The sequence below is a fragment of the Sus scrofa genome, chromosome 1 (assembly GCF_054392235.1).
Source record: "Sus scrofa isolate SSC_HxYL_T2T_F1_AM1 chromosome 1, Sscrofa_HxYL_maternal_Yorkshire_Landrace_v2.0, whole genome shotgun sequence".
NCBI lineage: Eukaryota > Metazoa > Chordata > Mammalia > Artiodactyla > Suidae > Sus > Sus scrofa.
The window spans coordinates 134090355-134113290 of record NC_139383.1 but is presented as its reverse complement, the minus strand read 5'-3'; the positions used below and the strand labels follow the sequence as shown (position 1 = coordinate 134113290).

General features: G+C 35.5%; 1 long non-coding RNA gene across 1 annotated transcript in view; it reads right to left on the bottom strand.

Moving 5' to 3' along the window:
* The window catches only part of LOC146406377 (uncharacterized), a 233139-nt gene that overhangs the window by 76673 nt on the left and 133530 nt on the right, over positions 1 to 22936 (bottom strand). Inside the window, exon 4 of the long non-coding RNA XR_014812013.1 lies at positions 5039 to 5191. This is a non-coding gene — a long non-coding RNA (uncharacterized LOC146406377). The remainder of the gene's footprint in view (positions 1 to 5038; positions 5192 to 22936) is intronic.

The following is a 22936-nucleotide window of genomic DNA, read 5'->3' as shown; positions in this document are numbered from 1 at the left end:
TTCAAGTAAACTAAGTATCAAAAGCTTCAGACTGGGGAGTTCCTGTCATGGCGAAGTGGAAATGAATCTGACTAGGAATCATGAAGTTGCAGTTCCGATCCATGGCCATGCTCAGTGGGTTAAGGATCCAGCATTGTTGTGAGCTGTGGTATAGATCGCAGAAGCTGCTCAGATCCCTGGAGTTGCTGGGGTGTGGTATAAGCTGTCAGGTGTAGCTCCTATTCCGCCCCTAGCCTGGGAACCTCCACATGCTGAGGGTGTGACCCTAAAAACCAAAAAAAAAAAAAAAAAAAAGAAGCTTCAATGTAGGTTTTAAAATAATGATTTTTTTTTTTTTTTGTCTTTTTGCTTTTTCTAGGGCCGCTCCCATGGCATATGGAGGTTCCCAGGCTAGTCTAATTGGAGCTGCAGCCGCCGGCCTATGCCAGAGCCACAGCAACTCGGGATCCAAACCACATTTGCAACCTACACCACAGCTCATGGCAACGCCAGATCCTTAACCCACTGAGCAAGGCCAGGGATCAAACCTGCAACCTTATGGTCCCTAGTTAACCACTGTGCCATGACAGGAACTCCAAAATAATGATGATTAATATGTTAAATGAAATAAACTGCAGACAAAAAATCTTGTCAAAGGATTAATAAAAAGAATATCAAACATGAGTTTTAGAACTTAAATTACTACAGCTGAAGATGAGAACATAGAAAATACAGGTTTTAAAACAGATTAAATATAGCAGATGAAAGAGTTAATTGATGGATAATAATTTAATAGATTATATCCAGGCTGAAATCCAGAGATAGAAGGCTATGACCAATTAGCAAAAAGAAGGTAAGAGACTTGCAGGCCATGTGAGAAGTTTAATGAATGGGAAAAAACAATAGTTCAAACAACACTAACCAGAAATCTTCCAAAACTGAAGAAAAAGAAGACACTGAAAGGTTTAAATAGCTCAATGAATCATAGGAAAGAAAAGCATATCTAGGCAAAGCAAAGCACTTATAACTAAAGATACAGAAGAAAATATCACAAGCAACCAAAAAGAAAAAAACGCTGGATCCTTAATCCACTGAGCAAGACCAGGGATCAAACCCGCATCCTCATGTATACAAGACAGGTATGATAACCACTGAACCACAAAAGGAACTCCCTTCTTTTATTTTTATGATTTTGATTTTTTCCATTATAGTTGGTTTACAGTGTTCTGTCAATTTCTACTGTACAGCAAACTGACCCAGTCATACACACATATATATATATTCTTTTTCTTACATTATCCTCCATCATGTTCCATCACAAGTGACTAGATATAGGAGTTCCTGTCGTGGCTCAGTGGTTAACGAATCTGACTAGAAACCATGAGGTTATGGGTTCAATCCCTGGCCTTGCTCAGTGAGTTAAGGATCCAATGTAGCCGTGAGCTGTGGTGTTGGTCTCAGATGCGGCTTGGATGCCACATTGCTGTGGCTGTGGTGTAGGCTGGCAGCTACAGCTCAGATTCAACCCCTAGCCTTGGAACCTCCATATACCAAGGGAGCAGCCCTAGAAATGGCAAAAAGACAAAACAAAAACAAACAAAAAAAAAGTGACTAGATATATTTCCCTGTGTTATACAGCAGGATCTCATAGCTTTCCCACTCCAAATAGTTTGGATCTATTAACCCCAGACCCCCATTTCACCGCACTCCCTCCCCCTCCCCCTTGGCAAATACAAGTTTGTTTTCTAAGTCCATGAGTTTCTTTTCTGTGGGAAGATTCATTTGTGTTGAATATTATATTCCAGATATAAGTGATATCATATGGTATTTCGTTTTCTCTTTCTAACTTACTTCACTTAGTATGAGAATCTCTAGTTCCATCCATATTGCTTCAAAAGGCATTATTTTGTTCTTTTTTACAGCTGAGTTGTATTCCATTACGTATACATACCTCTTTTTTTTTTTTTTTTTTTTTTGGTCTTTTTGTCCTTTTGTTGTTGTTGTTGTTGCTATTTCTTGGGCCACTCCCGCAGCATATGGAGGTTCCCAGGCTAGGGGTTGAATCGGAGATGTAGCCACTGGCCTACGCCAGAGCCACAGCAACGCGGGATCCGAGCCGCGTCTGCAACCTACACCACAGTTCACGGCAACGCCAGATCGTTAACCCACTGAGCAAGGGCAGGGACCGAACCCGCAACCTCATGGTTCCTAGTCAGATTCATTAACCACTGCGCCACGACGGGAACTCCCCACTTTTTCTTAATACATTCATCTATCAATGGAAATTTAGGTCATTTCCAAGACTTGGCTACTGTGAATGAACATAGGGGTGCATGTATCTTTTTCAAGGAAAGTTTTGTCCAGATATATGCCCAAGAGTGGGACTGCTGGGACATATAGTAATTCTATATTTAGTTTTCTGAGGTACCTCCAAACTGTTTTCCATAGCAATTTATTACCAATTTACATTCCCTCCAACAATGTAAGAGGGGTACCTCCAATGAGGAGGTTCTTCACAACCTCTCCAGGATTTATTTGTTGCTTGTTAATGATGGCCACTTTGACAGTTGTGAGGTAGTACCTCACAGCAGTTTTGATTTGCATTCCTCTAGTAATTAGTGATGTTGATCTTTTTTTTCATGTGTTCGTTGGCCATATGTACATCTTCCTTAGAGAAAAGTCTATTCAGGTCTTTTGCCCATTTTTCAATTTGGTTGTTTTTTTTTTTTTTTTTTTTTTTTGCTACTTAGTCATATAAATTTGCCTATTTTAAAGATTAAGCCCTTATTAATTGCAACATTTGAAACTATTTTCTCCCATTCCAAAGGTTGTCTTTTCGTCAATATTTTTATGGTTTCCTTTGCTGTGAAAAAGCTTGTCAGTTTGATGAGGTCCCATTGGTTTTTGTTTTTATTTCTGTTGCCTTGGGAGACCCACCTAAGAAAACATTTGTACAGTTTATGTCAGAGAATGTTTTGCCTATGTTCTCTTCCAGGAGTTTGATGGTGTCTTGTCTTATATTTAAGTCTTTAAGCCATTTTGAGTTTATTTTTGTGCATGGTGTGAGGATGTATTCCAACTTCATTGATTTTCATGCAGCAGTCCAGGTTTCCCAGCACCACTTGCTGAAAAGACTGTCTTTTTCTCATTTTATATTCTTACTTCCTTTGTCAAAGATTAATTGACCATAGGGGTCTGGGTTTATTTAAGGCTTCTCTATTCTGTTCCATTGGTCTACATGTCCGTTTTGATACCAATACCACACTGTCTTGATTACTATAGCTTTGTAATATTGTCTAAAGACTGGGAGAGTTGTGCCTCCTGCTTGGTTTTGGTCCCTCAGGATTGTATTGGCAATTCTGAGTCTTTTATGGTTCCACATTTATTTTTGGATTATTTCCTGTATTTCTGTGACAAATGTCATGGGTAATTTGATAGGGATTGCATTGAATCTGTAGATTGCTTTGGGTAGTATGGCCATTTTTATAATATTAATTCTTTCAACCCAGGAGCACAATATCTCCATTTCTTTGAATTCTCTTTAATTTCCTTGATTAATGTTTTATACTTCTCAGCATATAAGTCTTTCACCTCCTTGGTCAGGTTTATTTCTAGGTATTTAATTTTGGGGAGTGTAATTTTTAAAAGGTATTGTATTTTTGTATTCCTTTTCTAATATTTCATTGTAAGTATAAGGAAATGCAACTGATTTCTGCTGTTTTTTTTTTTTTTTTTTCTAACTGATTTCTGAATGCTAATCTTATATACTGCTACTTTCCTGGATTCATTGTTCAGTTCAAGTAGTTTTTTGTGGAGTCTTTAGGGTTTTCTATATATAGAATCATGTCATCTGCATACAGTGACAGTTTTACCCCTCTCTTCCAATTTGGACAATTTTATTTCTTTTGTTTGTTTGACTGCTGTGGCTAGCACTTCCATTACTATGTTGAATAAAAGTGGTGAGAGTGGACATCCTTGTGTTGTTCCAGATTTTAGTAGGAAGGCTTTCAGCTTTTCTCCATTGAGCATTATATTTGCTGTTGGTTTGTGGTAAGTGGCTTTTATTATATTTATGTATGTTTCATCTATACCTACTTTAGTAAGAGTTTTTATCATGAATGAATGTTGGACTTTGTCAAATGCTTTTTCTGCATCTATTGAGATGATCATGTGGTTTTTGACTTTTCTTTTGTTAATGTGGTATATGACATTGATTGATTTGTGTATGTTGAACCATCCTTGTGAACCTGGGATGAATCCCACCTGGTTGTGGTATATGGTCTTTTTTATATGTTGTTGGACTCAGTTGACTAAAATTTTGTGGAGAATTTTTGCATCTATATTCATCAAAGATATGGGTCTATAATTTCCTTTTTTGGTAGTATCTTTGTCTGGTTTTGATATTAGGGTGATGATGGCTTCAGAGAATGTCTTTGGGAGTGTTCCTTATACTTCAACCTTTTGGAAAAGTTTAAGAAGGATGGGTATAAGTTCTTCATTGTATGTTTGGTAGAATTCGCCTGTGAGGCCATCTGGTCCTGGGCATTTGTTTATAGGGAGTGTTTTTATTACATATTCAATTAAAAAAATTGACAAACTTCTAGCCAGACTCACCAAGAAGAGAAGATTAAAAAACCCAGAGAAATAAAATAAGAAATGAACAAGGAGAAATCTCAACAAATACTGCAGAAATACAAAAAAAAAAAAAAAAAAAAAAAACCCATAAGAGAACAGTATGAATAATTATATGCCAACAAATTTGACAACCTAGAAGAAATGGACAACTTTATAGAGACTTATAGCCTGCCAAAACTGAATCAAGAAGAAATAGATCAATTGAACAGACCAGTTCTGTGCTTTTTTTTGGAAGCATCTGGAATATCACAAGATGCATCCTTAGCTTGCACATCCATATATATGCACATGTATCTTGACTCAGTCTAACTTCACAAATCTATGTTACTTTTATAAATTTTGCACAAATTTAAGTATCTTTCACTTAAATTTCCTCCTCAGAGTCATATCCACCAGAGATGCTATGCGGGTATATTTTTATTACCTCTTCTCAGTGCTGCCAGAAGCAAATGATGTAATAAATCCATTCTATGACTTCACGCCAAAGTCCCTTAGCATTTTGCAAGGTCAAAACACAGATGGGTACTATTTTTAACTTAAAAGCACAGTCAGATGTTGAAAAGAAAAAGAGCTATCCCTGTTAAAAAAAAAAAAGCTAAGTAAATATATACTTTTAAAAATTATTCATCATTTTAAATTTGTCCAGTTTATTTCAAAATAATTTAAGCTACCTTATTTTAAGATATCTTAATTGTGATTATTTACAATATTGTTTTATTCACACTGTTACAAAGTAAAACACTTAATATACAAATGTGAACATAACCACACAATCTGCCACGGAGATTCCTAATAAGATGTCAATTGAAAAAAAATATATACTTTAATTGCTAATATGATAGATGCCTAAGAGTATATATAAATGAAACCCCCTCTTATACTGTTTAATATACTAAGTATATAAATGTTTTTCACATCCTTAAACAGTAGAAATTCTGCAAATCAAAGTTTATTTTTTGCAGTTGTGAATACTTCGGATATCCACTCATCCAATCACAGTACTCAATCACAGTGTATCCTCTGTATTCTTTTGGCTCTATCTTTGTCCCTACTCTGAAGACAAAAGTAGGCATAATTTGATTGGATTTTTAAATTACAAAATCCAATCAGACCTAAGATTTATGATTTTGTTTTTCAAAGTAATACTTTAAGATACTTGCAGATGCACATGTAATTGTGAAAAATAATACAGAGATCCAATGATGCTTTACTCATCACTAATCCCATAATCACCTCAAAAAGCATCTTGTGGAGTTTCCTTTGTGGCTCAGAAGTTAATGAACCCAACCAGGATCCACAAGGATGCAGTTCTATACCTGGCCTCTTTCAGTGGGTTAACGGATTTGGGGTTGCCGTGAACTGTGGTATAGGTCACAGATGTGGCTAGGATCCCCATTGCTCTGGCTGTGGCATAGACTGGAAGCTGTAGCTCCAATACCTGGGAACTTTCATATGCCTCTGATGCAGCCCTAAGATGCAAAAAAAAAAAAAAAAAAAAAAGCATCTTGCAAAACCATAACACACTATCACAACCAGGATATTAACACTGATATAGTCAAGACACAGAACTTTTCCATCACCACAAGAAACCCTCCTGCTGCTTTTTATAGACACCTCCACCTTCTTCCCACAGCCACCTTCAACTTAACATGTGGCAAACATTAATGCATCTTCCATTTCTATATTTTGTCATTAAAAGAATGTTATATAAATAGAACCATGCTGTATGTAACTCTTTGAGACTAGCTTTGTCACTCAACATGATTCTTGGAAGACTCAACTAGGTTGTTGCATGTATCAACAGTCTGCTTTTCAGTGCAAAGTAGTATTTCATAGTGTAGATGTCTGTTCAAGCATTTGCCCACTGAAAGATACTGTGTTTTTGTTTTTCTCCTAATTTTGGGTTTATGAGTAAATCTTTTAAAAACTTTCATGTACAGGTTTTTATGCAAACGTAAATGCTTAGTTCTCTGGGATGTGTGCCTGAAAATTTAAATGCTGGATCATATGGTGATTGCATGTTTAGTTTTTTGGGGGTTTTTTCCTTCTTTTGTCATACCCATGGCCTGTGGAAGTTCCCAGGCCAGGGACTGAACCCACGACACAGCAGTGACTTGCTTCAGTGACAACACTGGATCCTTAACTCACTGAGCTGCACAGGAACTCCTGTTTTTTGTTCTTAATCTGACAAACTATTTTCCAGAGTGAAACCAGCCTTTTATCCCCAGAATAAACATAACATAGATGTGACGTACAGTCTTTATTTTTGTTAAATCCTATTTGCTAATATTTTGTCATGCATTTTTTGCACGTATATGTGTAAGGAATATTAGTCTGTATTTTTTTGGGGTCTTTTTTTGTACTGTATCTGGTTTAGATATCAAAGTACTACTAGCCTCTACAAATTAGATGGGAAGTGTTCTCTCCTCTATTTTCTGAAAGACATTCTGTAGAATTTGTTTCACTTCTTTTTAGATATTTGGTAGATTTTTCTAGAGAAACCATCTGGGCTTGAAGATTTCTTTTTTCATAACTTTCAAATTACCAATAAACTCCTTAACAGTTATAAGACAATTTAAATGATCTACTTCATATCAGGGAGTCGTGTAGTTTGTGTTTTAAGAGGATCTGGGTCATCTAATTTGTCAAGTTTACAAATGTAAAGTTGTTTGTAGTATTTTCTTTAATCCTTTTGAAGTCTACAGTCTGTAGAGATTTCTTTTATTGCTAATAGGGTAATTTACGTATTCTCCCTTTCTTCTTTGTAAGTCTTCTTAGAGACTTGTCAATTCTATTATTGTCTTCAAAGAACCAGCTCAATATTTCATTGCTTTTATCCATGATTTTTTATTTTTTTAATTACATTCATTTCTACTCTTCTATTATTTCCTTCCTTCTGATAACTTTGTTTTCTTCAATTTCTATGTACTTGAGATACCATCTTATATTATCAATTTGAGATTTTCCTCTTTCCTAATGTGTTCATTTGTCCCTCTCAGCATAACTTTAGCTTGGTCTTAAAATTTTTAATATATTGTATATTCATTTGCATTCAGTTTTTAAAAATTTTTTAAATTTCCTTTAAGACTTCTTCTTTTCCTACAAATTATTAAGAGGTATGCTGTTTACTTTCCAAATGTTTGGGGATTTAATCTTTCAGACACTGATTTCTAGCTTTTTTCTATTGTGGTCAGAAAACACACTGCAAGGTATAAATTCTTCTAAATTAAGTTTATTATATGTTGGTATGTGTTCTGTGAGTACTTGAAAAAAATGTGTATTCTGCCGTTGTTGGGTGCAATGTTCTATAAACATCTATTGGTTCCTGTTAGTTGATGGAGTTTTTCAGTTGTTCTATATAATTAATTTGAGTCATATTGTTCTATCAAATGTTAAGAAGCAGTCTTGAAGTCTCCAATAATAATTCTAAATTTGCATTTTCCCTCTTTTACTCCTGTCTGGTTTTCATGTATTTTGTAGCTCTGTTGTTTGATAAATACACATTTAGAATTGTTATGTCTTCTTTGTGGATTGACCCTTTTATCGTTATACAATGTATCTCCATCTTTGAAAATTTCTTTGCTCTGGGTTGATTATATTTCATACTAATATAGTTCCTGAAGCTTTCCTCTGATTACTGTTTACATGATATAATTTTTCCTCCCTTTTACTTTCAACCTACCTATATCATTATATCTGAAGTGGGTTTCTCATAGAAGGCATATAGGTGATTCACATTTTTAATCCACTCTGCCAATTATCTTTCAATTGATATATTAAGACCATTTGAGTTTTACCTAAAAATTCATATGTTAATGTCATCTGCCATTTGTTATGTTTCTTGTTTTTCTCTGTTTTCATTTAACTTTTGTTTCTCCTACCATCCTCTAGGTTATATGAACACATTTTTAGAATTCCATTTGAATTACATACATTGTTTTTGTTTTGTTTTGTTTTTGTCTTTTTAGGACTGCACCCAGAGCATGTGGAAGTTCCCAGGCTAGGGGTCAAATTGGAGCTTTAGCCACTGGCATACACCAGAGCCACAGCAAAGCCAGTCTGAGCCACATCCGCAACCTACACCACAGCTCACAGCAACGCTGGATCCTTAACCCACTGAGAAAGGTCAGGGATCAAACCTGCATCCTCATGGACACTAGTCAGATTTGTTTCCACTGAGGCACGACAGAAACTCTACATACAGTGTTTTTGAGTGTTCCTCTTCATATAAAATTTTTAGTGCTGGTTCTAGCTATTTCTTTATATATACAGATACATGATTTATCATAGCCTAAATAAAGTACAGAAAGTTTATCACTTTTTGTCTCTTTCTATTCCCCATTTATAATTGTTATAAATGTTTCCCGTACATACATTTAAAGTGAAACAAAAAAATCATAATTTTTGTTTCAATCATCAAACATAATATAGAAAACCCAAGAGAAGGAAAGTCTATTGGATTTTCTCACATTTTGCAGACAAAATTTTTCTTCTCAAAATTTCTTCTTTTATAGTTTCCTTTATGTTGGAGAAAATCCTTTAGTAATTAGATCTGTTGTCAACAAATTACCTTAGTTTTTTAAGTAACAAGAGTCCAGATTCATTCCTGAAAAATTGCTTTCGTTGTGTTTAGAATCTATGTTGGCAGTTCTGTTTGCTTTTTCTTTCAGCATCTCAAAAATATTGTGCTATATCATCCATGATTTCTCATGAGAAATCTATTATCATTTGAATCACCTTCTTCTATAGCTAAGTTACAATTTTCTCTGGATTTATCAAGATACTTTTCTTTTCCTATAGTTTTCAGAAGTGTAATTATAATTTTTTGCATGGATTTAACAAGGTTAATACTTACTGGATTTTCTCACCTTCTTGAATCACTTTATATCTTTTGCCGAATTTGGAAAATTTTGAGCCATTACTTCTTCAAGAACTTTTTTTTAAAAAATACCTGGAAATCCCAGGGCTAGGGGTTTAATCAGAGCCATAGCAGCTGGCCTACACTATAGCCATGGCAGTGAGAGTCCCAAGCTGCATCTGCAACCTACACCACAGCTCACAACACTGGATCCTCAACCCACTGAGCAAGGCCAGGGATTGAAACCACATCCTCATGGATACTATTAAGGTTCATAACCTGATAAGCCACAATGGGAACTCCTCAAGTACTTTTTAGCCCTGAACTCTATCTCTTCTCCAGGATTTAAAGACATAAATGATATACTTGTGTTGTAGTCCCACAAATATTTTTAATTTTTAATCATTTTTTATTATCTTAAAATTTTAGCACATTTCTCTCTGTTGTTTAAGTTAGTAATGTTCATTATTCTGTCTTTCAGTTGACTGATTATTTTCTCTGTCCCATCCATTCTACTGTTGATACATTTACTACATGTTTTATTTCATTTTTTAGACTTTGAAGTTCTGAAAGTTCCATTTGATTTTTTCATAGCATCAGTGTCTTTGTTGAGACTTTCCATTTCTTTGCTGAAGTTTTCTTACTTGTTTCAAATGTGTTTGCTTATTGACTGTATTTTAAAATGCACTAGGAGTTCCCACGATGGCTCAGTGGAAACAAATCTGACTAGCATCCATGAGGACGCAAGTTTGATCCCTGGCCTCATTCAGCGAGTTAAGGATCTGGCGTTGCTGAGACCTGTGGTGTAGATCACAAATGTGGCTCAGATCCTACGTTGCTATGGCTGTAGTGTAGGACAGAGGCTAAAGCTGATTCGATTCCCAGCCTGGGAACCTCCATATGTTGTGGTACAGCCCTAAAAAAAAATAAATAAATAAAATGGCCGCATTAAAATCTTCATTGGTTATTTCTAAAATACCTCTCATTTCACTGTTGAGAACTCTTGCTTATCTTCTTTTTTATTCAGTTTGAGATATGCCTGGTTCTTGGAATAAGTTATTTTTTAACTGAAATGCAGAAATTTTCATACTGCATTATAAGACTCTGGGTCTTATTTAATCTTCTGTTTTAATTAGCTTTTCCTGAACAGAGTTCATGCAGGGTAAGTGGGGATACCACTTCTTTACCACCAGGTAAAGTTAAAAGCCCAAGTTCCCCATGTGGCTGCTGCTGTCACTTAAGATAGGGACTCCCTTTTGCTAGCAGGCAGAAGGGTGACTTCTGGCTAACCACATAGTCTCCACTGACCTGTTAAGAGTGTTCTCATAACTAGTGGACATGGCGAAACTTCTGACTCTTTTCTAGTTGGGAGGGGTGTCATGCTTCCTTTTCCTTCTCAGTAAAAATGCTATAGGATTATGTTCAATCCTTTACACATACTTGAAATCAATGACATCAATAAATAGTATACATTTAGCTTGCCTGTTTCTGTTAACCTACTTAAACATCAACTGAGAGGGTTAAAAATATATTAGGTGTTAATGCCACTGGTATTACAGATAATTTTGTTGGACATTCAAATAGGAATGTGAAATTTAATCTTACAATTAAGGAGTCTAGATATTTTAGACACTTAAAAGAAATGTGTGCATTTCCAAGATAGCTACCATTTTACTTTTAACCTAATGAAAATTTGAATCCATAAATGCATACAAAAACACCTAAAAGTGATTTTTAGATATTAAAGCATATGTTGCCAAGCCAAAAAATCCCCCTTCTTCCCATATTTCATTCCCTGTACAATGAATACAGTTTCTCCTGAGGCTATAGTTGAGATTATAAATTCATTGGAAAGAAGAGCCTTTTAGTTGCCTTGGGAATTAGCAAGCAACTGGAAGTGGTTCTAGATGGTGACATATAAAGAGCCTGAACTTACTTCCTCCCACAGGTACAACAAAAATATTGCTATATAGAGATCAATTTCCTATGAAAAGAATTTAAGAACTAGCTGAACACTCACTCCACAACAAAGGATAAGAAGGATCACAATGAAACAAGTAGGAGAGCCAGAGAAACTGGTGTCACCAAAAACCCCATCCCCAGCATGCTGGCACGCAGAAGAGAGGTAACTCACCAGGTGGTGTCTCCTGGAGGAATGAGGAACTATGTCCCCATATCAGGCACCCCAATCCTTGGGATCTACATCAGAGATATGAGCCCCTAAAACATTTGGCTTAGAAAACCAGTGAGACTGAGATCTAAGGTTCAAAAAAAACCTATGAAACACTGAACTCCCCTCTTAAAAGGACTATGTATGTTCGCACTCACCTCAGTAAGTACAGTCTGAAAACTGCCAAGATTATATGTAAAGGAGAATTAAGAATCTAAAAATATCAGTAGGAGTGGCAGGGGATGGTAGAAACATTCCCTGGTGGTGGGGCAATGATAGAAAACAATGTCGTGCTCTACAGATCAACGAGATTTCTGAGAAAGGAATTTATACTCTCACTAGAATCCCAGATTTCTGTAGCTGTTACCAAAGGAACAACTTCAGATACCTAGGTCTGGAGGTCAGCAGGGGTTAATATTGTGGCACCTCAAAAATGTATATATCTGTACAATTTAAAAGGGGCTGTCTGAAGTGTGGCATCCAATCACTCTGAAAATAGGTGCTCAATGCTATTTCTCCCCTTGAATCACTGATAGGTCTCAGCATATCCTCAGCAATATGGGCATATCAAGAGCAAACTGGGAAGTAGAGAAAAATCAGAAAAACTGAAGACAGAATCAAGACCTAGAACAGGATTGAACAAGTAAAAAATCCCTAAAGAAAGCCACTCCTTCAATAAAGAGATAAATAGCACTTTTCCCTAAACTACAGAAACACACAGAGCCAAGCAAAATGAAAAATCAGGGAAGTGTTCCAAATGAAAGAACAAGGAAAAAAAAAAATCCTCTGAAAAAGATCTCAGTGATACAGATAAACAATCTTCCTGTTAAAGAATCAAAAGTTATGGTCATAAAGACTCTCACCAAACTCCAGAGAATAATGGATAAACATAGTGAGAACTTCAACAAAGATGTGAAAATCTAAGAACAAATCAGAGCTGAATAATACAACATGTGAAGTGAAAAATTCATTACAGGAAATCAACAGCAGATTAGATGATAAACAACAACAGATAAGCAATCTGAAAGACAGGATAGTTAATATCACAAAATTGGAACAGCAAAAAGAAAAAAAAAATTAAATGAAGATAGTGTAAGAGTCTCTGGGAGAACATTAAACAAACTGACATTCACCATACAGGGGTCAAAGAAAAAGGAAAAGAGAAGGAGGCAGAAAACTTATTTGAAGAAATAATGCCTGCAAACTTCCCTAAATTGGGAAAGGAAACAGCCAGTTTCAGGAAGCAAAGAGAACTCCAAACAAGATGAACCCAAAATGATCCACACCAATACAAATTACATTACAAAGTCAGAAGTTAAAGACAGAATCTTAAAAGCGGCCAAATGAGGAAAAAAATAGTTACATATCAGGCAACTCCCATAAGACTATCAGCAGATTTGTTAGCAGAAATATGGCGGGGCAGAAGGAAGTGGCATAATATAGTCAAAGAACTGAAAGGAAATAAATTGGAACCATGAATACTCTCTCTGGCAATGATTTCATTCAAAGCTGAAGGAGAGGAACATGTTTCCTAAGCAAGGAAAAATCTAGAAAGCTCATCATTGCTAAACTGGTCATATAAGAAGGAACATCTTTAAGTAAAAAAAGAAAAGCTATAAATACAAAAAGGAAAATGTATCAAATAAAAATATCTCACTGGTAAAAGCAAACATTTAGTAAAGGCAATGACTCAAAGAATTATAACACTAGTATGAATGTTAAAAACAAAAGTAGTAAAAGCAACTATAACCACACTAAGTAGTTAAAGAATACTAAAACACAAAGATGCAACATATGACATAAAATACATAAAACTTTGGAGGGGTGGAGTAAAATGTAGTGCTTTTAGACTGAATTCAAATTTTAGTAATTTACAATTTAAACTAGACTGCTTTAAATACAGATTTTTCTATACACACCTTATGGTAACGACAAGCCAAAAACCTATAATAGATGCATTTAAAAATAAAGAGAAAAAGAACCCAAACATAACGTAAAAGAAACACATCAAACCACTAGGGAAGAGAACAAGAGAAAAAAACAAAGAAAGAAAGAAAGAAAAAAAAAGAGAACTATAAAAGCAACCAGATCCCATTTTTTTATTTTTCTTTTTATTGTCAATACTCTGTTAGGTGGATCTGAGAAGATGTTGCTGTCGTTTATGTCAGAGAGTGTTTGGCCTATGTTTTCCTCTAGGAGTTTGATAGTGTCTGGTCTTATATCTAGGTCTTTAATCCATTTGGAGTTTATTTTTGTGTATGGTGTTAGGGAGTGTTCTAATTTCATTCTTTTCCATGTGGCTATATTACTCAGCCATCAAAAAGAACGAAATACCAGCATTTTTAGCAACATGGATGGACCCAGAAACTATCATGCTAAGTGAAGTCAGCCATACAGTGAGACACCAACATCAAATGCTTTCACTGACATGTGGAATCTGAAAAAAGGACAGACGGAACTTCTTTGCAGAACAGATGCTGACTCACAGACATTGAAAAACTTGTGGTCTCCGGAGGAAACAGTTTGGGGGGTGGGGGGATGTGCTTGAGCTGTGGGATGGAAATCCTGTGAAATCAGATTGTTATGATCATTATACAACTACAGATGTGATAAATTCATGAGTAATTTAAAAAAATGAAAAAAATTAAAAATAAATAAATTAATTAATTAAAAAAGCAACCAGAAAAAATATTTAACAAAAGGGCAATAAGTACCTACATATCAATAATTAATTTAAATGTAAAAGGATTAAATTCTTCAATCAAAAGATTCAGAGTGGCTGAATAGATTTTTTTTAAAGCCTCTTTTATATCCTGCCTAGCAGAATCTCAATTCAGTTATAAAGACACACTAGACTCAATGAAAGAGATGAAAAAGAATTTTCCATGGAAATGGAAATGAAAGTCATAGAAATACTAAAATCAGACAACACAGCAACACTAAAATGAAGCAATACTAAAATCAGACAACATAGACTTAGAAAAGAAAGACTGTAACAAAAGACAAGAAGAGCATTTATAATAAGGGCATAATTAATCCAACAAGAGATGCAAGCATACCTCATATTGTTGTGCTTTGTTTAACGCACCTCACAGATATTGTGTTTCCTATGATGACTTTAAAAAAAGAAAAAGAAAAAGAAAAGCACAATCTGAAAGTTGAGAGTTAAGTATTATTTGGGGCAAAATTAAGAATTAAGCCTCGGAGATAGCATCTCAATTAGCCCTGACAAACCACTCCTGGGAGGCGAGGGAGGAGCTAGGATATATAGGAGTTTTTGCAACAAAGGGCAGGTAGCAGGAACAAAAGAGGCCTGGGCTCACTGAAATCATTCCTTTGATATGCACCTTTGCTATCAGGGCCAGTGTCCTGAGTTTTCAGAGCCTCCACAGCAGGACTCATGGATCTCACCCTTGGAGGTAACTGTATTCACAGATGACCAGGACATTCTTTGCTTAATCCTTAACTACATCCCTGGCTGCAGTATTTCAGATAGCTCTGAAAATCTGCCCCAAAGAGGAAAGGGGGAATATCAGGATATAATAAAGGTGTGGGGAGGGGGGGTACATGCAGCCATGTACACATTTTTTTTTTGTCTTTTTGCCTCTTCTAGGGCCGCTCCGAGCCACTTCTGCGACTGACCTGCACCACAGCTGAGCCATGACAGGAACTCCTTAAAATTCTGGTTTTTTTTTTTTTCCTTTCTTTTTATGTCTTCTCTTGCAGCATGTGGAGATTCCTAAGCTAGCGGTGGAATCAGAGTTGCAGCTTCCAGCCTATGCCACGGCAAGGCCAGATCCCATGCACACATTTTACAAAAGTTCATTGCTGATCTGAATGTCACAAGGAGCAGCCATCATCACCATGAAGGATTTTAGTGTTTTTCTAGATAGAAGATGCAAGAATTGGGCATATAAAATCTTCTAAAAATAATCTATCTGAAGACCTGTTGTTCCAGTTTGCCCAGAGCACAGTGTCTCACTCCTGATTTTCACCCTGAGCTCTGCTCAGGGGTGCTGTGGGTCAGCAGTTGCAGTGCTCATAATTTAATCCATATAGAGGCTGATGGTAAGTGCCAAACTTCAGTTCACATTTACAAGTTGAAGATTTTTGGTAACCCTACATCAAACAAGTCTATGTTTACCATTTTTCCAAGAGCATTTGTTCACTTAGTGTCTCTGTGTAACATTCTGGTAATTCACCCAATATTTCAATTTTTTTTCCATTGTATTTGATCACCTATATTTGCTAAAATAAAAAACCTTTAATAGATAAGGAGTTACTTCCTATTGATGAAACAAGGCATTGCTTGAGTTGGGATATAATACTGGTGCAGATGCTGTGCAGAATGTTGAAATGACAACAAATAATTTAGAATAATACATAAACTTAGTTAATAAAACAGCAATAGGGATTGAGATGATGGAACTCCATTCTGAAAGAAGTTCCATGACAGTAAAATGCTATCAAAAACACTGAATGCTACAGAGAACTCATTCATGGAAAAAAAAAAAAAAAGTTGAGCAATGCAGCAAACCCCATTGTTGTCTTATTTTAAGGAATTACCTCCACCACTCTAACCTTCAGCAACCCTGATCAGTCAGGAGTCATTAACATCGAGACAACATCCTGTACCAGCAAAAATATTACAACTTGTTGAAGACAGATAATGGTTAGTATATTTTATCAATAAAGTATTTCAATAAAGTTATAAAGTTATGTAGTTTTTTACATATAATGCTACTGCACACTTAATAGACTACAATAGTTTAAACATAATTTTATATGTACCTGGAAACAGAGATGATCTTTTGTTACTTTATTATGATATTCACTTTATTATGGTGGTCTAGAAACAAAGCTGCAGTATCTCCGATATAGGCCATAAAATATTTGTTAACATTTTACACACCCCACATAAGAGGACCTAAGTAGATAAAGCAAATGTTGACAGAGATCAAATAAGAAATTGACAATAATACAGTAACAGCAGAGTACTTTAACACTCTAATGGCCATATTATCTAGATAGAAAGTCAATCAGGAAAAACTGGTCTTAAACAACCCACTAAAACAGATGGATTAAATATATACAGAACAATTAAATATATATAGAACAATCCTCCCCAAAACAGTAGAAAAAACATTCTTTTCAAGTGCACATGAAATATTCTCCAGGACAGAGCATATATTAGGTCACAAAACAATAGCTTAAAAAATTTAAGAAAACTGAAATCATATCAAGCATCTTTTCCAACCTCAGCAGAATGAAACAAGAAATGAATTATAAGAAGAAAACTAGGGAAAAAAAAAAAAACACACAAACACGTGAACGGAAAATGGCATGCTAACAACCAAAAGATCAATGAAGAAATTAAACAGTAATCAAAAAAAATCTTGAAACAAACAAAAATAGAAACACAATAAACTAACATCTGTGGGATGCAGAAAAAGCAGTTCTGAAAGGGAAGATCACAGCAATACAGGCCTACCTTAGGGAACAAGCAAAAATTCCAATAAACAATCTACCTAAATGACTAGAAAAAGAACAACAAAGGCACAAAGATAAAATTTCAAAAGGGCATATTACATGTCTGAGCATAAATAATTGAAAGAGAGACTAAGAAACAATACAACAAAAATCAATGATACTAAGAATTATTTCTTTGTCCATAAACAAAATTGATAAAACTTCATCAAGAAAAACAGAGGACCCAGAAATATATAATCAGAAATGAAAGACAAGCTCTGATGCATTCTGCAGAATACAAAGGAATATGACACCACTATGAACAGTTATATGACAACATATTAGACAAAGTATCAACTACAGATATGTTCAAAGAAAATCATGATGAAAAATAAGATGAGAACAATGTCACATCAGATTGAAAGTATCAATAGTTTAAATCTAGAAAAAGCAACACATGAATATTCTGTACCTGAAATAAAACTATAGCCAGCCAATTTTTGAAAAAAGTGCCAAAATCGTTCAATGGGAACAGAATAATCTTTTCAACAAATGGTGAGGGAACAGGAAACACATGAAGAAGAATGAAGTTATAGTTCTACCTCTCACCATATACAAAAATTTACATAAAATAAATCAAAATCAAAATGTAAGAGATAAAACTATAAGACTATTAGAAGAAAGTTTATGGGGAAATCTTTACAAACAGGTTAGGCAATGGATTCTTAGATAGTATATCAAAAGCATAACTAGCCAAATAAAACATAAATAAATTGAACTTCATCCAAATTAAAAACTCTGCACTTCAAAATGTACAATCAAGAAAGAGATAGGACATGGCAAGTGGCCAAGATGGCAGAACAGAAAGACCCTGAGGTCATCTCCTCCAATGGGCACAACAAAATTACAACTCTTTACGAGCAACTATCATTGAGAACATGAAGACTAGCAGAAAAGATCTTCCACCATTAAAAACACAAAGAAAAACCCACAATGAGTAGGATAGGAGAGGCAGAGATGGTGTATGGTTACGACACACACCCACAAATGAGAGAATAATCATAACTGCAGAAGTTATCTCCAAGGAGCAAGGGGTCCAAGCCCAGATAGAACTCCTTGGCCCAGGGATCCTGCACTGGGAAAGTGTCCCCAGAATGTCTGGCTTTGAAGGTCAGGGGAATTTGCTTTGGGGAGAGCCAGAGAGCTGTAGGAAATAATGACTCCACTCTTAAATGGTGCACACAAAATCCCACGTGTGCCGAAATCCAGGGCAGATGCAGTAATTTGAAAAGTACCTGGGAAAGACTCGCTTATTGATCTTAGAGTTCCTCTCAAAGAGGCAGGAGGCAACTGAAACTCACCCTGGGGACATAGATGCTGGTGGCATCCACTTGGGGAAGCTCATTCTACCACACAGGCATTGGTTCTGGCAAGTACTATATTGGAGTCCACCCTCCAGCTTATCAGCACCAAGACCCAGACTCAGCCATCTGCCTATTAGCACCAGTTATGTCCAAAAAACTAGCTGTTCAGAGACAAATCCACCCACCAACAGGACAGCTGAAATAGGTGTCCCCTGAGCCTCAGAGGCATCCCAGGGCATAGTTCTGCCCACCAGAGGGTCCTACACCTCCACCCTACATATTATGGTGCCTGCATCAGCTCTGGAAGCCCTGGACCATACTGCCAGAGACCCGAGGACCTAGCTCTGATGATGAGGCAGTATGTAAAGACATAGGCAAAGGAGTAGGCAAATTTATAATGTTTTTAATTTTTGGTATCAAATTTTCTTCTGCATTATATCAGCATTATATCAATATTTTATATTATATAATTTTTAGTAGTACATGAGTGTATTTTTCCTAAATATATACAAAGATTTTAAAAATATTTTAGCAATTCATAAAATATATAAATATACATTTTAGTTTATATTTCCATTATCAGAAATAAGATTTTAAAATATTTCTTGGCCAATTATATTTCTTCCTTGATGAACTGATTGTCCATGTTCTTTGTATATTTTCTACTAGGCTGACTCCTTTTTCTAATTAATCTATTACTCCTTTATGTATTAATTTTTGTAACTTGTAATTATTTTCATTCATATATTCAAATAATCAAGCCTTTTCCTCCATGGCTTCCACATTTGATATGCTTTCTTTAAAATCCTTTTCCATGCCCAGATTACATAAATGTTCATCCTTATGTTCTTTTCTCCATTTTTTTTTTTTTTCCTTCTTAAACTTTTTTTTCTTTTTTTCTTTTTTTTTTTATAGACACATCTGTGGCATATGGAAATTCCCAGGCTGGGCAAGGGGCATATGGAAATTTATAACCAGGACTGCCCACCTCCTTCACCTGCCACATTATGGAGGGTAAGAAGCAATAATAAAGTACATTTATGTTTACGCAAACTTTAAAAGTATTTATTTTCTATGAAATTATCCACAAGTTGAGGAAATAAAGTTCACCTCTGAAAGCAGAAGGTTAGTTATCAATCAAATATTCAACTTAAATACCATTTCCTTAGGGAAGAATTTCCACACAATCTGATAAAACTAATTGTTCATGTATTATTCATTCAGTGTAAGACTGTTTCTATAAAGTTTAATTTCCTTCAGTGCAGGCCCCTTGCCTCTCTTCTGTTTCATTGCACCTAGTACCTCACCTAAAACCTGTAGTAAAAAGGCTATGCAATAATATTTTGATTTCTTGATCATTCTTTGGCATTTGATTACTTCTTTGCTTTCTTGAAATGTTATTTAATTAAGTTCCCTTAAAAGAACAAAGTGACTTTAATTGGAAATGCTATGAAGTTATAAGTGTGTTTTGGAAGAACTGAAATCATTACAATCTTGAATCTTCTCACCTAGGAACATGGATATCATGTTTCATTAACTGAGGTTCACTTAATGTATGTCAAAAAAAAGTTGTATTGTTTTCTTCATGTAATTTCCTCATATGCCAATACATATTTTCCTAAGTAGCCTGTAATTTGTTTTGCTATTGTGAATGAGATTTTTTTATACATTATTATCTAAGTATTCATTACTGATATATAAAAATACTAACCTGTACTTATTTATAAGGCAACTGGTCATCTTGTTGAATTCTCTTAAATTATACTATTTATAGGTTTTTTTGCTTCATTTTCTCAGAAAGATAATTGCAAAATGTGTAAATGATATTAAAATTGTATGTCTAACAATAAGGTGGTAAGCACTTAGAAAATACATGGATATGTTGGCTAAACATGTGTTAAATGAATTTAAAAATGATGAATACATCTCATAATATATTCAAAAGGACTATAAAAGTATTCAATAATTAGCACCACAAACTAAAAGAAGTTCCTTTCACATGTTGTTATTTTGCATTTGTTTCCTTCCTTTGTTCTACCCAGCTACAGGTACATCTCCTAGTTAAAAGTAACTAGAGGGGAAAATAAAGTAACTTAAAGGAAGTTCCATTACCACACAGGATGCAAAAATCTTGAAGAAAACATCACACCCTTCCTAATAGTGACAAACCTCCAGAGAGAGTATAAAATCATTATCTGAGCCATTCAGAGATTTGAAATTACCAACCAGACAATATGGATTTCAAAATATGAGAATCTCTTCCAGTAAGAGGTGGAACAGTAAACTTTTATTTTTGACAGAACATAGAAAGAAGTAGCTCATAAGAAAACAATTAAATATTTTAGCAAACTCTTAAATCCATTTATGTCTTGGTATGACAGTTTAAAATCTCTCTAAGTGTCAGACACAGAGGCTATAGAAACTTGCCAGGTTTTTTTCAAGGCTTCTGTACTAGGATACACGTAAAGGATTGGTACCTCATAAAATACACATAAAGGAATCTGTACTTCATAAAGGATTAGTGTCAGGGCAGGAGACCTAAAAGAATTCCCCTCAAAAGGACAGACATCTAGTCTGCCTAGACTTTAGGGTGGAACAGGACAATCTATAGAAGTCCTCCTTAGCTCTGGACCCTGCATGGAACAAAGTGAGGATCAGCAGTCCTTGAAGAAAAGGCCACATAGTACCCCACATGCCAGGCGTTTCTATTCTATAAAGCAAATACTGTCTGCCATTAGGTGAGGGTCAGGGGATTTGTCCATACTGAAGATCAGCTCTAACATAAGGCAAAAGCCATCTGTCAATGAGAGAGAGAGGAAACACTTCCATGTTTGGTTACTTCCATAATACCACACACACACAAAAGCTGGCTGCCACAGGGGAGGAGGGAAGATCCTTCAGTACACCAGATGCTACTATGATACAAAGTAGAGTGCTATTGCCACTGTGGGTAGGGAGGGAATCTCACTGGTACTAGATTTGTCCCTCACCACCACCAAGTCATACCATCATGGAAAAGGAGGCAAATGGAGAGTAACCCAACCTGCTCTATGTAAAAGTTAACAGTTTTCTGCAATTAGAGATGAGAAAGACTGAAAAAGACCTACCCTCCATCCCCACCCCCATCTAGATACCATGATGCCTACCTCAGAATGATGCTGGAGCAAAAGAACAGAGATAACTCCCTGCACCCACCATGATCCTTTACCAAATCCCAAGCAATAGAAATCTGACTAAAGAAGGAGCTCCAGCACAGAGAGAGTGATTATGTTATGCAAGCATACAGGGCAGCACACAGGGCCTGATGAAAGCTTAGTGTGGAGGAGAAACACTGAGAAAAGTCTCTGGACATCCAGGATACAGACATGGGCAAGGTAGGGCAGTACACTAAAACAGAAAATTGTAGCCTACTGTTCACTAAAGGTAACCATAGAAATAAATCCAGTCAATTACTGACTAGGCTGATTTAAGCTACATACAACACAGAAATGGCCTGACAGAAGCATGCCCATTTCTAGGGGTAAATAATACATATTTCAGTCTTTACTGTTCTTTTATCACAATGTGTATCACTTTTTTTAAGAGTTATAAGACATACTCAAAAAAAAAATCAATAAAAATGGACCCAGAACCAGATCTAGATTCGATCATATATAAAAACTATATTGAAACAAGTATGATTACTATGTTAAATAATCTAGTGGAAAAAACTGGACAATATATATAATAAGCAAATTTGAACAGAGTTATAAACTATAAAAAATATCAAATGGACATGTTAGAAATTTTTAAAAATATGATATCTGACATGAAGAATTATTTTCATGGTTTTTTCAACAGAATTGACAAAGAAAAGAAAAACTGTACTTTAAGATAGTTTGATAGAAATGATCCCAACAGAAACACAGAGGGGAAAGAAAGACTAAAAACAAACAAGTTACCTAACAATAATAGCAAAGACAACAACCACTATGGAGAACAGTATGGAGGTACCTTAGAAATCTATACATAGAACTACCATATGATCCAGAAATCCCACTCTTGGGCATATATCCTGACAAAACTTTCCTTAAAAAAGTCACAGGCACCTGCCTGTTCATTGCAGCTCTATTCACAATAGCCAAGAGCTGGAAACAATCCAAATGTCCATCAACTGACAACTGGATTAGGAAGATGTGGTATATATACACAATGGAATACTACTCAGCCACAAAAAAGAACAAAACAATGCCATTTGCAGCAACATGGATGGAACTAGAGATTCTCATCCTGAGTGAAGTATATCAGAAAGAAAAAGGCAAATACCATCTGATATCACATATCTGGAATCTAATATAAGGCACAAATGAACCTTTCCACAGAAAAGAAAATCATGGACTTGCAGAATAGACTTGTGGTTGCCAAGGCAGAGGGGGAGGGAGTGAGATGGATTGGGAGCTTGGGGTTAATAGATGCAAACTA